Source organism: Aptenodytes forsteri, unplaced genomic scaffold (genome assembly GCF_000699145.1).
Source record: "Aptenodytes forsteri isolate BGI_AS27 unplaced genomic scaffold, ASM69914v1 Scaffold47, whole genome shotgun sequence".
NCBI lineage: Eukaryota > Metazoa > Chordata > Aves > Sphenisciformes > Spheniscidae > Aptenodytes > Aptenodytes forsteri.
Window position 1 is genome coordinate 1,888,169 of NW_008794731.1, and position 16,425 is coordinate 1,904,593.

A 16,425-nucleotide genomic window follows, 5' to 3' on the forward strand; every position below is an offset into this window, starting at 1 on the left:
AAAAACCAAAAGGGGGGGGAAAGGGGAAAAGAAAGGGGGGGAAATGGAAAAAATTGTTTTTCTTTCTTGCAATGTCGTCATCAGGCAATTTGCCCCCGAATGGCCAAAGCGAGCCCCTGCCAGGCAGCCCTGCAACACCACCGCTGCCCAAGGCACTCGCGCGGTGGTTCGTGTTGCAGCGCTGGGGAGTTGATTTCTCCTGGAGAGCCCTGCAGCATGACCACCCCACCGCTAAAAATAACTCGGTAAATCAAATTTAAAAATCACAGCAGCTCCGATCATTTCTGCAGTGGGAGCCAATAAAGTCAGGCCTTTCCTTCTTAACCTAGAGCCACGCACAGATATTGCACATTGCCATGTGCATAACCTATTTAAAGAATTTATATGCGTCATAAGGCAAAGGTGACTTTCCCCCCCTCTTCCTCGCAGCCCACCATGCTGCAAGATAATACTAGGAAAAAGCACCTGCGCTTACAACCACTGCACGCAGAAATATTGCAAGTGGGCCAGCGTTATAGCTCCCCAAGAAATACAGGCTTTGCATTGTAACAGTAAGTACTGCAGATCACTTAACTGCCCAAACCCGTTACTCTAAGCTGCCTATAAATAAATGGAGAGAGAGACGGGGAGAGAGAGAGACGGAGAGAGAATAGCTTTTTAAAAAGAGCTCTACAATTAATTTAATCGAGTTATCTCTAGGTACCTTTTCAAGAGACAATCAAGCCAAGGAACTAAATGGAAACTTAGACAGTGAAGACCTGGAAGTATTAAATTCATCCTTTGGTGAGTTACAGGAGGCAAAAGAAAGTAATTATTTACCAATGACTGGGGGGAGGTGGAAGTGCCATTGGTGACCGATGCTGCGCTGAGCCTGCAAGCTAAACCCTGACGGGCAGGCGGGTTTTGGGTTGGCGTGCACCAAGCTGTCTGAGCATCACCACCGCGCACTTAAAACACTCTCTGGTCCCCAGGTACGCTTGCTCTGTCCCGGTCCCATTGATTTGGGGAGAGTCATTTGAAAGCGGCGCTGTGGGAGAGCAGTGGGGGGGTTACTCTGAGCATCTTCTGCCAGGGACAAGTGCTGTCCCCACTGCCCCCAGCTTTGCTTCGGGGAGTGCCTGGGAACACATTTGAAATCAATGTGAGTCGGCGTGGATGCTCTATAATGTTTTGTTTAAATTCTCTGCAGTGAGTTATGGGTGAGGTTTTCCTTTTTAGAAAATTAGTTTTTCTCTTCTGGATGTCATTAATCAAAACTAATGATGTCTCTCTGGTGGTGAGGCTTTCCCAGCAGCCGAGAAAGAGCAGCCCACGTTATCGGCTGGCGAGGGCTGCAACACATGGGGGCTTGTAGCCTCCCGGCAGGGAGAACACAGCTCTCCGCCAGCCCAGGTACCGCCAGGCCGGGCTCCGAGGCTGTACAAGCCATCCGAGCAAGATGAATTACAGAAGCTCCGCTCAGACGTGTTCAAAGGTCTGAGTTCTGTTGAAGCTCCTGATCTCTCCTGCGAGGCAGTGCTCATCCCCTGAATGCCTGTGGGCCCCCACCTCTGTGAAACGTGGGGGTACGGGGTTCACTTCTGCCGGCTCAGCGCTGCCAGGTTCAGCAGGCAAGATCTGGCAGGAGAGCTTTGCCTAGCCCTAACAGCCAGGCAGGGGGTTGGTGTCACTGTCCCTTCCTGCCTACGCTGAACAGGTGTCACTGTCCCTTCCTGCCTACGCTGATGTTGCAAGTGCAGTCTGCAACAGCACCATGTCCTGGGCTGAAAACCTCAACCACCCGCCACCACCAAATTTGGGTTTGCTGTCCAAAGTGAATCCAGGTCTAGTCATTTCCCCGTGAAATCGGGTCTCACATTGGAAAGGTCCTTTCTGGCTGCTCTGTCCCCCAGGGCCAGGATCGGGTGCCGGTGCCACCCTTTGCAGGACCCTGCTTCAAGCCCTGCCTGCACATCGCACCGGCACATCCCCGAGCTGGGCGAAGTCCATGCATGCTGCCGGATGGCATCGGACAGCCATTGGCACACTGAGCAAGCAACATTTGTTAGAGGCAAATCAAAGCCAAAATAGCAAAATAAACCTGTGCATTGCTTTTCTCTCTCTGCCGACCGTTGCGTAGCGCCTCTGTTTTGCTTTTGGCCCGGTTGTCAGCTCCGCTGTTAACGATTACAGGCGTGAGAACGGTCAAAGTCCCCGCATTACCAAACCACTGCCATGGCAAGTAGGATCAGTAGTAGGCAACGTAAGAGGATCTGATCTATTGAAGACCTCTCCACTTTAGCCTCAATATTCTAATAAAGATGTGTTATAGACAGTACAGAAAAGCCGAAGAATTTATCAGCATTTGTCAATATTCCTAATGAAGCAGAAGATTCAACATGCAATAGAATTAGCCTACAACAAACCCTTGCATAGGGCCCATCCTTCTGAGTCCAGAAATCTCCTGCCTATTCCAGTCCGATACACTTTTGAGAAATGGGCATCCCTCGAAGCCATTATCATTATAAGCTAAAAGGCCAAATGAGACAAAGTACTGTTGCTCTTCATCTGAATAAACAAATCATTTTTAGATCAAATGCATTAACAATTTATCATCCTAAAATCCAATCAAAAGGAAAAAACAACAATGCAGAACATTGATTTCCTACAGCTTTATCTTAATGAAGTGCACATTCCTTTCGTAATTAGCTTTGGAAGGTTTTTTCCCCCTTTCCTCAAGCTAATGTGTTATTTGATTTCCATCCAAATATTACTAAATCAGAGGAAATTTCCCCCAAATGAAGTGGCTTTTGATAATACAGGAAAATGTCTACTCTCTCACTTTGCTATTTTTTCCACCAAACTGCCATACTTGTACTGCAGATGATTCAACTTTATTGCACAGTGTCTTTGCGAGGATGCTTAAATCAATGCCACAGTTGCTGTATTCTGCACAATGTGCCGTTTGTAAACCAGAAAATACAACCTCGCCGCTTTTATCCTTTTCCTTACAGACAACAAATATTAATTGAACTTATATTATTACAGGGAAAAAGTGGACTGTGTTTTATTAACATTTCTAACATTTTAGATATTCAACCCCTAAAATTTTAGATATTCAACCCAAAAAGTAGACTCCAGGCAAGGCTCAGGAGTCTTCCGCTTGGATTTTGACTTAATTAAAAAGCACTCAGTTCCTTTGTGCACTAAAGTAGTTGCTGACATTGCAGTAGCCACTCAGTCTTTCAAACCAAAACTATTACCTGAACTTAATAAAGTGTCTATTTAATTTATACATCCCCATGAACTCACCTGTCTCCCACAGACACAGTGGTTCTTGCTAATGACCAACGAAGGCAGCAAGTTGATGGCAAACTCATCAGCACCCCAGGATAACTCAGCTGCCCCATAACATAATTTCCATCACCTTTTATCTGCCTTCTCTGCCATTAATACCATTATCCAATATCCATGATCCAATGATCCACTGCGCACTGCTGGAAACACTTTTTGCCAGGCCGCCTCTCTGTTCCTTCCCTAAATCTCTCTTTTAAATCTTTTCTTCTTTAAATGATGCTGAACAGAAGACTATTGCTTTCATCCTGCTTCACTGAGTATTTGCTGAAATGCAATGGCTAATTTGATAGTCCAGTTTTATTTGGATGTATTGCCGAGGTGCAATATCTATGACAGAGAATAAAGCCCCAAACCCTACGGTTATCACCTTATTCCTTAGTTATACAGAAAGTCAAAAGTGACTTTATCAAAATCTTGGCTCTCAACAGGCGAATCTCTGTCTTAATCCAAATTTTGGTCCTAGGCGTCTTGTAAAAATAAAAGTCCTATTTCAAGCACGGACCTGATCTGTTCTGGCAATGCAGAGCATCGATACCTGGAGGGAGCTGCAAATGCTCCGGCTCCACGTGGGACAGAGACGGACCCTCCAAAGCTGTTTGCCTGAAACGCAAGGCTCTGAGCAGGTCTCTGGGAGCTGCATCTCCTGAAACCGACGGTGGAAATAGTTGTGGGGTTGGATTTTTTTTTTTCCAACTCACACACTCAAAAGAGAACAAAGCCGTTCCCTAATACAGTTTGTGCATTTTATGGACCAAACAATTAAATAGGTTTTAAAACATCTGCTGACTGCATAATTCCATACAGGGGAGTGTACTCAGCATTTTTAAACAGCAACTGATACGAGATACCACTTAATAGTACAAAACACCAGCAGTCCCGTTAAAATCAATAGAAAATTAGATGCTATGAAAATGCAATATGTGTCCAATTAGTTATAATTGGAGCAAATGGTGATGCAGATAAACTCCTGGAGGAAGACGTATTTGTCCAGAACGCTCCCTGCCTGCTTTCGGCACGGCATAGTATCGGCAGTGGTGGGCTCTGCCGTATCCTATAGCATGAATGATGATCCATCTAATACACGTATGTTAACTGTTATCTAATTATGGAGTTGCTCAGAGCCTGCAGGACTGCTTTGGTGCACCACTGTGCGTGGTGAAAAATGATCCTCTGTCACACGGAAACCTCCCTGTTGGACTTGACAAATTATGCCAGCAAACCTGTTTAAGAACTAAAAAATCCTTGGACACGGTGACAGGCAGAGAAAGATGCTGTTTGGGAACAGTTATTTATGTTTTTATCCGGCAGAGTTTAAGAATTGCAGCTCAGTCCCACAGATACTCACTTTTTTCCCTGCCTGTCTGTTGTTATATCAGTTCAAACTCCTTCTCACCGATTATTTTTCAGGCTTCTTTCAACTCCTAAAAACTCAGCTGCACGGCAAATGGGAACTAGGTTATGTGATTCTAACGCTTTATTTTTAACATCTTTGGTGCAACATATTGGCCTCCTCTTTGTTTCATCTTATGACTAAAGAAAAAGAGCAAAGATCCCATATCGCAGCGGCACAAAAGGTACATCCCCAGCCAAGCACCGCTGAAGGCCAGCGCTCCAACCCCTTCATGCCTTTGCAGTGGATGGAAGCACAGCACTTGTGGTACAATTATTATTAATTTGGGGGGCATTTTTTCATATAAACACTATAAAGTATCAGTTATTTTACCAAAACTATTGGCTCAGAGCTAAGAAGCAATAACTTTCTCCAGGGTTTGTATTTTATTCCCATTTTAAGTTAACAATTCAAATTATTAAACACATATGGCCACAAAAAAAAGCTCACGTTTACCCAGACTCAAAACCTTTTTGCATTATTGGACACTGTTACTTACACTGTTAAGGGAACTGTCTCTCAAAAAGGGGGAAAAAAAAAGAAGTGGCAGCTTTTATTTGTTACGCTGACTCAGCCAGACGGTGGAACAAGAAACGTTAAGACCCAATCCATAACTTTTGTGGCTGCTCAAAGGACGTATTCTTCCTCGACACTGATAAAAGTTTAATATGTAGTTGCCCAGGTTTTTAATAAACTTGTCAACAAAAGAGCAAGGCAAATTGATGGGGACCTTCCCAGGAATAAATTCAGCTTCAAATAGGCCAAATGAGCGTGGAGGACAGGGAGGGGACGGCACACGGGCGACTTTTGCTGGTCTTTGCAAAAATGGCACAATAGATTTTAGTAGGTACGTGTGCGTCTTATTGTCTCAAAGACAAGGCTTTAGGACAAAGCTGGCTTAATTTAAAGAAAGCAAAGTGGTGCAGCTCCCCCGTGCATCACAGCCCTGACACCGGTGAGGAGGGGAAAGGACAAAGCCCGGATATAAATACCCCCTTCGCCCTGCCTGCCCGCGCATCCCGGTCCCCATCCCACAGCAGACCCGCTCAGGGCCAAGCTGCAGCGTCACTCCCTGCTTTTTATCCCCAGTCCCCCGTTGCACATATTTCAGGAGATCATCTCCGGGCATTGCCTGCACAGCCACCTCCGCCGCTCGGCCAAACCCTGTTCCCTGCTCCATCTTTTCCCTTCAAATACTCAGGACTGAGCTTAATTCAGGCAAAACGCAGTCCTTTTCCACTGCTGTTACGGGAGCTGGATCGCGCTCCTGCAGCCTATAGCTACACGTACCCCTCGCGTATAGGGACCAGTTATGTTGCAACCATGTGGACATAAGCTACACCCGCTGTCCACCTTCTGCAAGGTTAGGAGTGAAATCACTGCATGAGATTCATTATTTTCTACTAGCCTCAATCAAGTCGGTGCCTTAAATTATTAAGGCTTGGGTTTTTTTGTTAATTTGTTTACCCGAAGTAAACACAAATATTAATTCAGAGCTTCCAATAATCTCACTGCCAGCAAATTAACCCACGGCGTCCCAGAAGATGACACCAATCTCTTTATCCTGGCAGCTGCTTGCGACACTTTGCTTCCCGCATCACCAGCTCCCTCCTGACGCATTCCTTTGCTCGCACCGAGCAGCTTCAGCAGCCGAAGGCCAAGTCCTGCCTCCGACATTGGGTCACTTCCCAGATTGGAAGCACTGCCCCGGCCGTAGCAATGAACTTTATTCTTGATTGCTCTTAGGTCACTGGATTCCTGCTCCTGTAGCTTTATCCAACTCCCCAAATGCCAGGGTTGACTTGCCTATGTAAGGGCTTTGCAGGGATGGCTCCCGTCCTTACAGCTGCTGGGTGATTTCTGCGGTTGGTGGTCACGAGTCCTGCGCCTCTTGGCTGCCCAGATGCCACCTAATCCGGTCCCACCAGAAGGGCAGCTGAGAATGAGCACTATTTATAGCAGCTGTTTCCCCGTCCCCTCGGGCTCATCAGTCTGCCCAGGGCTTTTTTAGATAGCGGCACAGGTCCCAGCGCAGGCCATATCTGGGCATGGCGAGGCGTTTACAGGCACGGCCCTGTGCTTCATGAAAAACAAAGAAAAAGAAGAAAACAAAGAAAAAAAAAAGAAAAAAAAGAAAAAGGGAAAACCCTGCATCTGTTTGAGATGTCAGTTGTCCTGCTTCCCCCGAGCCCCAGCGCGTAGCTTGCCTTCTGAGCACCATCAGCAACTGCTCCAGCTGCTAAAACTGTGGCTATTAAATTCTGCCTTTTTCAAGAACCCTGCATGTTTGAGATGTCAGTTGTCCTGCTTCCCCCGAGCCCCAGCGCGTAGCTTGCCTTCTGAGCACCATCAGCAACTGCTCCAGCTGCTAAAACTGTGGCTATTAAATTCTGCCTTTTTCAAGACATATCTGTGTCTGAAAGCCTTCCACTTGTACACAAGGATATCCACCATCGGCCTCTGCTCCTCCATACAGACCGCTTTGCAAAACTACGAACTAAACCAGAGATGCACGCTGATGCTGGTTAAACAGTGCAAGCAAATACGCCTCCAGAGCATCACGGGGTGCAGCAGTTGGTCAGGAGGCAGCCCACAGGGACACTGCTCTGCCTGCTCATGCAGGTACCCACCGATGCACTCACGGCCAGGCAAGCCTGGAGGCTGCGCTGGCATTGCACAACCTCTCCGGCGCCGGCAGAGCCACCCAGCAACGCGGCGCTGTGCAGTATTGTGCCCAGACTGGCCACCAGCATCCGCGAGGCGGTGAGCGACCCCGCGGTGCTGCAGCATCTCATAGACCACATCGCCCAGCTCCTCGGCGAGGCGATGGGGCCCCTTCACACTCCTGCTCAGATATCCCCAAGGCAGCCACGGCCCCCTGGGGTCCCGGTTGAGGTCCGACGTTGGCACCTCGCACCCCGCACCCGCTCAGAGATGTTGGGGAGTCCAGACAGGTCTTTGCATTTCAGCGTGACGGCAGAGGGGGCACAGTCCAGCCAGGCTGTGCTGTCTCCCCAAAACACGTGCCGGGCATCACTGTGCAAGCCAACACCAAAACAGGAAAGTCCTTACAAACCCAGAATGAGCTCGTCCTTGGGTAGATGCATCAACCCTCCTTGGCCTTCTCCAGCCTGAGCCCCGTGGCGCAAACAATGGCTTCAACAACTCCACAGTGAGCATCTACTCTGTCTCTTGGGGAAACTGAGGCAGGGGAGCTACACGACTCATCTGCAAGCCCAGCGAGCCGGCAGCGGAGCCCGTGCCCTTGGGTCCCCTCCTTGGAGTGCTGGGCTGCTCTCGCCATGACCCCCCTGCATCCCAGTGGGAAAGCATCTCGCAGCATCGCTGCCCACTTGGCCAAGGTCAAGAGCAACTTCAGCATCAAGCGTCAAACGTTAAACCTAGCATCTTCTCTGGGAGAGAATTGCAAGCGCGGTACTTAAATCAGCCCTGGGCTTTCAGGGGAGGGATCCGAGCTGAGGAGCGAGGATATTTCTCTTGTGAGGAACACACCACCCCCTCGCCCACAGTCACTGCTAAGTGCAAGATGTGGTGAAAGTCTTTAAAAATAGATATATTCCCAAGCAATTCATGCCACTTGCATCTGGCAGGGCAAACCTCGTGTGGAAGCTCTTGCTTACTGACTAAAAAGGATCGTTAGCAGCTCGAGGCTCATGCAACCTTGACTCTCTTCTCCTCTCTTCAGGGCCTTCTCTTGTTCTTGGCCTAAACCAGTCCTGGGAAACACAAGGGAAGCCCTGCCCAGCTAGGCTGGTGTCAAAGGCAGGGAAAGATACTGCAGTGCAGTGCTGATCTCTTCTGCAATCGGACGTGCAGACTAGCCCGAATGCTGAGTCAGCACAATTTCTTTTTTGATTGGTTGATCTGAGTAACATACTTTCAATGTATGCTAAAGGGGCAGCAATTAATACATTTTCCCCCATTCCCCACCTTTCCAAACTGCTTCGAATTGAATGCACAAATCTCACCCCCAAAGTCACTCTCTGGTCCTGAATATTCTGAGGCTCTTTAATTTTTAATTTAGGGCATTAAAAAAAAAAAATTTGCAATCTAAGCGATGCTCACTTTGATCGACTTGTGCTGCTGCAGCTAAAATATCTGTCCTGCAGGTCAATCTAATCATGCTTAATAGCAGTTTATTCTTCAACGCAACATTTTTCACGTTGGGTCGACAGTTTTAAATGAGATTGCTGATGCACCCCTTTACTAATGCTTTTACCAGGGCCAGCACATCCCTTGAAATACTTGTGCAATAAAATGCTTTATTGCTCTTGATGAATGCACTATTAAACTTGAATTGCAAACATGCCCCCCCCCTTTATCTTTTTTTCAAAAGAGGGTGCTGGAATTTATGGGACCACCTGTCTTCCAATATTAAGTAATAGTAACAACAGTAATAATAGATCATCAACATAACAAACACACAAAACTAAAAAAAAACAACCCACCGGGGAAGCCCGCATGGCACAAATTCGTCCCTGTGCTCTCATGTGCACGTGCAAAGTATCCATCTTATACCTGCCGGTAGTTCCACTTACATGCGGAGAATTCATCTCGAGAACGGCTGGATTTTGTGAGGCATAGAATAGAAAAATTTAACTAATTTGGTCCACTGGATTTATGGCTTTTACAATTCTCAAAGCTCCTGTTTCCGCGCCTGGCACTGCACAGTCCTTGGTTTGCAGGATGGATGGGCGCACCTGAGCATCCCGGCGCTGCTGCACGCAGTGGGTCCAGCACCGATGCTCCTCGCAGCACTCCCGCGACGACACTCAAGGCTGGGAGATGCTCACCAGTTTATAAAGAGCAAAAGAGAACTGGCTTAATTTTAGCTACCAAATAGAGTGGACTTAGTGCAATGTAACGGTCAGAGTTTTAATCCAAATAGGTAAAAAAGGGAAGAGGAGCTGCCATGAAGCAAAAGAACGGCGCAAACTGGTTGCTGAAGCCCTGCAGCCACCATCTGCTTCCATCGACGCCAAGAGCAAGGGGCTGCCGTGGCTCGGGGGGGGCCAAACATAAACATCCCATTTCATTTTTAGCATCATCCAAGCCCAGGTGCCTCGTGACCACCTCCGCTCCCATGCTGCGAGACAGCGCTCAGAATTATAGCTTTGAAAATATTTACATAAAAAATAAATCTGAGCACTTAGTGACTTCCTAAAATTAGCAATTCCATGTGATTAACAAATGTATTAATTCAGACGGGGGGGGAAGGAGATAAAAATTGCATTAGGAATGCAGTTATCTACTGTAAATCAGACCACGAGCACCTTTGCAAGAGCAACGCACAGCAGCACAGGAGTTTTAGTAAAAACTGCACTGAGGAAAGAAAGAAAGGGAAGAAGAAAGAGAGAGGAAGAAAAAAGGAAAAAAGAAAAAGGAAAAAGGAAAAAGGAAGTAAAAGAAAATGAAAGGCAAGAAAGGAAGAAAAAGATGGAAAGAAGGAAGGAGAAGGAAAGGGAGAAGAGGTGGGGCAAAGGGCCAGCAGGGAAAGGAGGGAATTTTGTGTTATATCCAGAATGGTGAGAATTCTCCTCATTTTTCATCCAGAGACTCAGGCTAACATCGGTGATTTACAAGGCAGCGAAACTGCAACCCCACTTGGGCACCAGAGCTTTCCTGCTCCGGCTCAGCTCATTTCCCAGCGTCCCACAGCATTTTATTTAAATCTGACCCCAAAATGGGGCTGGACCCCAGCGGCGGCCGGGGCCCATCTCTGTGAGGACCTGGGGGTTTGGGTCTGTCCCCATGCAGGGTGGCTGCTGGCAGGGCTGAGCCCAGGGGACGCTGCATCCCTGCAGCAAGGCCCTGAGAGACCCCTCCAGGGCCAGCCAGGACAGCCCCAACTTTCCAGGGCCCGGCATAACCAGAGCATCCTAAAATGCAAAAGGGATGATGTGCAGATCAGCCACGCTCCAGCGCAAACCCGCCCTTCCCAAAGCCACCTGGCAAAGAAAAGGCTCCTCCTCTGCTAGGAAGGGGCTCAGCACTTCCCACGCCTCCATCAGCCACGGTATTTCCTCGAAACAACAAAAAAAAGCTCTTAATAAGCCCCACCAAATCCTATACGAAGGAAAACTCCCCGATAGCCCAGCCTGCCTTTTCTAACCCACTATTCACGAGCACCTGCTTACAGTTAAATCCCCTTCGGCGTACGTGTAACAAGTGACGACTGCGCTCGCCATGAATAGAGCCCGATAAAGACTCTGCAAAATCCAAACTCCGCGTCTCACCCGCTCCCCGTGCCCGGGAGAGGATGCTGCAAGGGGTGAGACTTGATTAACCTCGGTGCGGGATGCCGAGGCATCACACCTACCAAACGATGCTTTAGGAGCCCGTTAGCCAAGCGAAGGGGAGCGTTGCGATTGCAGGGAAATCACTCAAAAGCAAAACATTGCCGGGTTCTCAGCTGCCCCGCGGAGACGGGAACGTAAGTTTGGGTAGCTGGTGAGCGGCTTTCCAAGGAGTTCGGCTTTGCCCATCATTACAGGCAGAAGCATGAGGATGTTTGGGGCTGAAAGCTTTACAGCCTCGGACGCGACTCCCGCCTAGGCAGAAGGTTAAACTTGTATTTAAACTGCGTTTCTTTCATCTTGCCTCATTATTATAGGATCCTGGAAAAACAGCCAACTATTTTACATTGGAAAAGGCTAAAAAGGAAAAGCAAAAGCCAGTGAAGGCTTCCAGAATTAAAGGAGCTAATTTTCTTATTTTCCTTTGGGAAAATAAGACCGCTGTATTCAGAGCGCTCCTCTGGCTTTAGCTGTGATCTGCTGACTCGATGGCTCATCACACCGACAAGGAAGATCCCCTTCTCTCCAGTTTTAAGCACAAAAAGTTTTAACGTGGGAAAGAGTCGAAAAGCGGAGTTTGCGCATTGCTTTAAAGCTAAAACACTGCACGCCCGGGTCACAAGTGTTGTACCCTTTTTCTCTCTCTTCTTCTCCCCCCCCTCCTCCATCTCCTTTTGTTTTTCCGAGATTTAAAGATCAGCCAGCTCTGTTTGCTATCTAGCCTTTTTTTCGGGAAAAAAGGGTTGACGGGGAAGCAGGAAAAAGGAGCGCTTGGCCTGCATCCCCGTTAAAACCCAGGAGTGGACAGCCAGCTTTCCTCTGGCATCGCCTTTCAAAGCCCATGCCGCAGTCAGCATATTGAATATTTAATGTCCTGATGAGCATTTCCACCTGCTGACACAGGCAAAGTGACAGAACAATACACGCGCTGGAACAAGATCATCAATTGACTCCCCAGCCGGTCTGCCAGGTCAGGCAGTTAAAAAGAAAAAAAATATATAAAATAATCTGTCTGTCTTTCTTCCCTGCTTTGCCCGGGGTCACACATTGCTCCTCTGAGAAGGGTTCCCACCTGAAATACATACTTCTTTACATTCCATAGCTTGCCAGGTTCATATGGGCATATAAAGAAGTATGTCTCTCAAGCAGGTAGTTTCAATATGCGCATTTATATGGTCACAGGAGGAAAAATAACGCTGATTTACAATTTACATCCCGAGAGTGAGTTACGGCTCAGTTTAAACCAGCAGACTTTCCTCCTGCCCAGCCCATGTGCAGAGACACACACACACCCCCCAGCTCCTGCTCCTCGCCGGTAATCCCGGGCTTTGCCCTTGGCAGGTGATGGATTTTGGTCCCTGGGAAGAGGAACTGGATAATTCACCGGACACAAAGCGGCAGCGGTCTGGTGGCTGCCCTGGCAGGGGCTCTTTGTCACGTAAACGGCACAGAGTAAAAGCCAGCCTCCCACTCCACCTAAAAAGTAGGTGTTTCATTCAAAATCGTAAACTTTCAGCAATTAAAAAGACCAAAATGTGGTTTAGGGGAAGGGATTTGCTTTATATGCATATAGATATAATTTTAGACAAAGCCATGTGGAGGAAAGTTAAATACATATTATTTCCCAACTGCCTCCATCCTGCAATTTGGAAACAAAAAGCCAGTTTGTTTTCAGAAACCCAAATATCAAATGGCCAGCTACTGATTGACAAACCGACACCGGGAAGAACTGCTCCATTTGCCAGAGTAAGAAAACTCATCAGCTCCAGACAAGCAATTGCTTTCATCCGTAAGTAGAGATTAAAGCATAGGAAGAAGAAAGCGTCTTACCTAGTGAATCCAATGATTTTTCCTCTGCTGGTCACTGTGAGTGAGACACTACCTCGCAGATAAGCAAACCCCAAAAGATAGCACACGCCTTTTGGGGAGTTCAGGGTATTTAAAAAAAAAAAAAAATTAAAAATTGCTTCTAATAAGTCATCCGGTTGAGCTCCACGCCAGCTAAGGGTTTTTGGGGAGACACCTGCAGATATGCAACACAAAAGGCAGCCAAAGCCAGGTGCCGGGAGCTCAGGCCAAAGTCTTTTTGAGTTATTCCCGCAACCCCCGCGGGATGCGCGCCCGTGCATGCCGCCGCGCGCTTGTGCACCCATGGGGCTCAGCCCCGCGTGCAGCCGCTGGCTCTCCCCCTCTCCCTCGCCTCCCCGCAGCCGCGCTGAGCTTTAAAGCTCCCCGAACAATGTGGGCCGAGTGGCAGGGCTGCAAACACCGCCCGGGCTGAATAGGAGACTATTATGGGCAGGATTTAGGCAGGGAGCGACGGCGGAGGTCACGCCGGGCGCTGCCTGCTTGCTGCCTGCTCGCTCAGCAGGGCGGGCAGGGCACGCTCACCTGCGCTTGCTGCCCCTCGCCCCGCTGCTGCCGATCGATACCAATTTACAGGCAAATGCAGAATGGCTGCCTTCGTGTTAATGAATTTTACCATTTCTCACAGTCTTCTAATGAACCCTTTAAAGAGGGTTTAAGTAAACTTAGCAAGTGGCAAACTAAGCACTTTGGAATACCTAATTGCATCGATGCTTTTCCACATCTTTTTAAAATAACACTGCCAGCTGGGGAGTAAATATTTCCCTGCTCCTCATCGACTTCTAGCACCACCAAAAAGCAAAGGCCGCATGGAGCCAGGGTGTAAATCCGCTGTGCTCAGGCCCCCAGCCCCCAAAATGGCTTTACACCCCTCATGCGACACCAACAAATGCCTCGGTCCTGGCTCTGTGCAGCTCCCCTCCTTGCTCCCCTAGGTTTGTTGGCCCTTTTAACGTTCATTATTTGTCTCATTTCAAGGCAAATTTCAACCTTTAGTTTGGATTAAGGGGAAGAGAGATGGAGCTGTGGCACCATTGTAATGCATGACTGCAGTGAAATTAAAGCAAAGGGAGAGCTGAGGAGTGCGAGGGAAAGTCTGAGTGCTTAAGATTCAAAAAAAAACCCAACAAAAATCAAAGTGCTGGCGGGGGGTTTTGCACAGCCAAGGCACTCCATGGTATTGAATTTCCTTCAGACCGACAACAGTAGGACAGCTACTGGACTTCTTGGGCCATTAAACATCTGCAACTCATACCCAATTTGCTTTCTTCAAATGCATTTGACATAGGCTGTCCTGAACGGTCCCCAACTTCTGCAGATAAGTGGGACAGTGGCTGCCAGCCACTAAAGAGAGCACTATGTGAGAGCTAAAAACCCGACATTTTAAATCCTTACTAAAACTGAAGACAATGGCACAACCACGGCAGCAAAGTTCATCCTGGAGATTTAAATTTGCTTTGAGGCTCTGTGTGGAAGCCCACGCTTTGCAGGGTTGTGCCTTTTGGTGGAGGAGCAGATAAACGGTGTGATGGTGCTTTTAATGGTGACGCCAGAGGCACTTTGTGGTTCCCATCCTGCAGCTACCACCAGGAGTAAGTGGTGATGGGCGAGTGTCACCCAACGTCCTCGACCCACCTAGGCTCCCTGAGCTCCTGGGCTTGCTCTTAGCAGGAAAACGTGCGCAATAAAATTGTGGCTGTTCTGGGGAGAAAAATGGATGGAAAGCTGGATAGTGCAGAGGCCAAGGGGCAAATAAAAGGGAAGGGAAGAGCCTGAGATATTGCCTGGAGGCGGAGAGAGGAGGAGGATGGTGGGAGGGATGGAAAGCAACGTGCCGTGTACTATATCCCTCCTCTGCCCCAGGCTCACGGTGCTGCTCAGGTCCAGGTGGCAAAGTCGAGCTGGAGCTGTGCTGCACAAAACTTTGGGGACTTGACTGGAGACAGCCTGTATTTAGGGCTGGGCGCCGGAGAAGGGAGAGGCAAGCGGGGCCGAGGCAGAGGCAGGGCTCGCCCCAGCACAGCCCACAGCAGAGGGGCTGGGCTGGGCACCGGGCTCAGTCCTTGGGTGACATAGACACAACCATCCGCCCGAGAGAAACCCAGCAATTAAACTGACAGCACAAATCACAGATTTCTGCCTATACAATTACACATGATTGCTGAGTGCACACTCTCTCCGGCACAGACATATACATATATCCATACTCTAAACACAGCCTGGAAATGCATTGTATTTGGACGATATGTTACACCTGCTTATATATAGCATTTATATACCTATGCATAAAGATGTGTAAAATATACATATGCATGCTATAAAACATACCTAAATTTGTGTGCGTGTGTATGTAGCGCAGTATCCACCTCACAATACTGATGTCTATATATTTATGTGACTAGGTATCACCACTATCATATAAAATATAATGACCATAGTCAACTCTGAGCTGCAGAAGCAATAACAGTCAATTCATGTTTGAAGTGTAACCTGAATTCCAAACCCTTGCAGGGAAAACCTAACTTCTCCTCCTCCTGTTTCCTTCCTGCTCATCCACAGACCATGCGCCTGTAATTAATGCTCATTTCTCGGCATTTTAACAGTTAATCACCGCAGCATTGAGATCATTGCAAGTTAGGCTAAGTTTAACCACATTTCACCCTTTTGCTCTGGCTGGCATTAGCTCATAGCACTAGTTTGTTGCAAATAAATAAATAAAGACCCAATCCCCCCAGGTGTCATTAGCCAGCCTGTGTCTGAATTAGGCATTTAAAGGCCGGTTTAACCTTGCAGATCGGTTGCATGTCAAAGTTCTAACATTTCAGTTCAGATTATTCTAGTGCACTGCTTGCTCTGCAGTTTGTTAGGGTTTTTTTTTTTTTTTAAATGCGGAGTATGCCACAGCAGAACAAAAAAAAAAAAAGGGGGGGGGGGAGGTCTCCTACCCCATCCACAGATTAAACACATAACCAGCACATCCCCGCACAGACACGCACACACGACACACACGCACATACATTTGCCGGATGCAAAAGCCCACATTTAAGTCCCCGGGTAAGTTGGATGGGCACTCAGTCCTGCATTGGCCAGAAAAAGTGTTTAAAAACAAGCTGAGCTGGTAGCGGTTAAAGGCAAGGCAGGGAGCAGAAGAGGGGAAGGGGGGGGAAAAAAAAAAAAAAAAAAAAAAAAAATCTTTAGGAGCTTCTGTTGCAGCAGAGGACTCACCAGAGCACTAGCTGAAAGCTGAATCAGCTTTCGAGAGTTAGGGATGCATAGAGGAGGGTCATGGAATCACAAGGTAATAATGCGCTTCATGCTGCAGCCGTCAGCCTTCTCCTTATAGCCAATCTCTAATGCAGGAAGGGAAAAAGAGAGCAGGCCCAGGAACGGTATTAGTCCTCACTTGGAGGAAAAAAAAAAAAAAAATTCAAAAAAAAAAACCCCCATCAGGCAAACCCTCCCCTCCCCATCCACCCTTACCTCACCCCCTCCACCCGGCACCACTACAACTCCATC

The 16,425-nt window shown here is 47.9% G+C and overlaps 1 long non-coding RNA gene across 1 annotated transcript in view; it reads right to left on the minus strand.

Moving 5' to 3' along the window:
* LOC103894505 overlaps window positions 1-16,425 on the minus strand; it is a 49,295-nt gene extending 32,870 nt beyond the window's left edge. Inside the window, exons 1-2 of the long non-coding RNA XR_657307.2 lie at window positions 16,390-16,425; window positions 16,135-16,259 (exon numbers count right to left, since the gene is read on the minus strand). This is a non-coding gene — a long non-coding RNA (uncharacterized LOC103894505). The remainder of the gene's footprint in view (window positions 1-16,134; window positions 16,260-16,389) is intronic.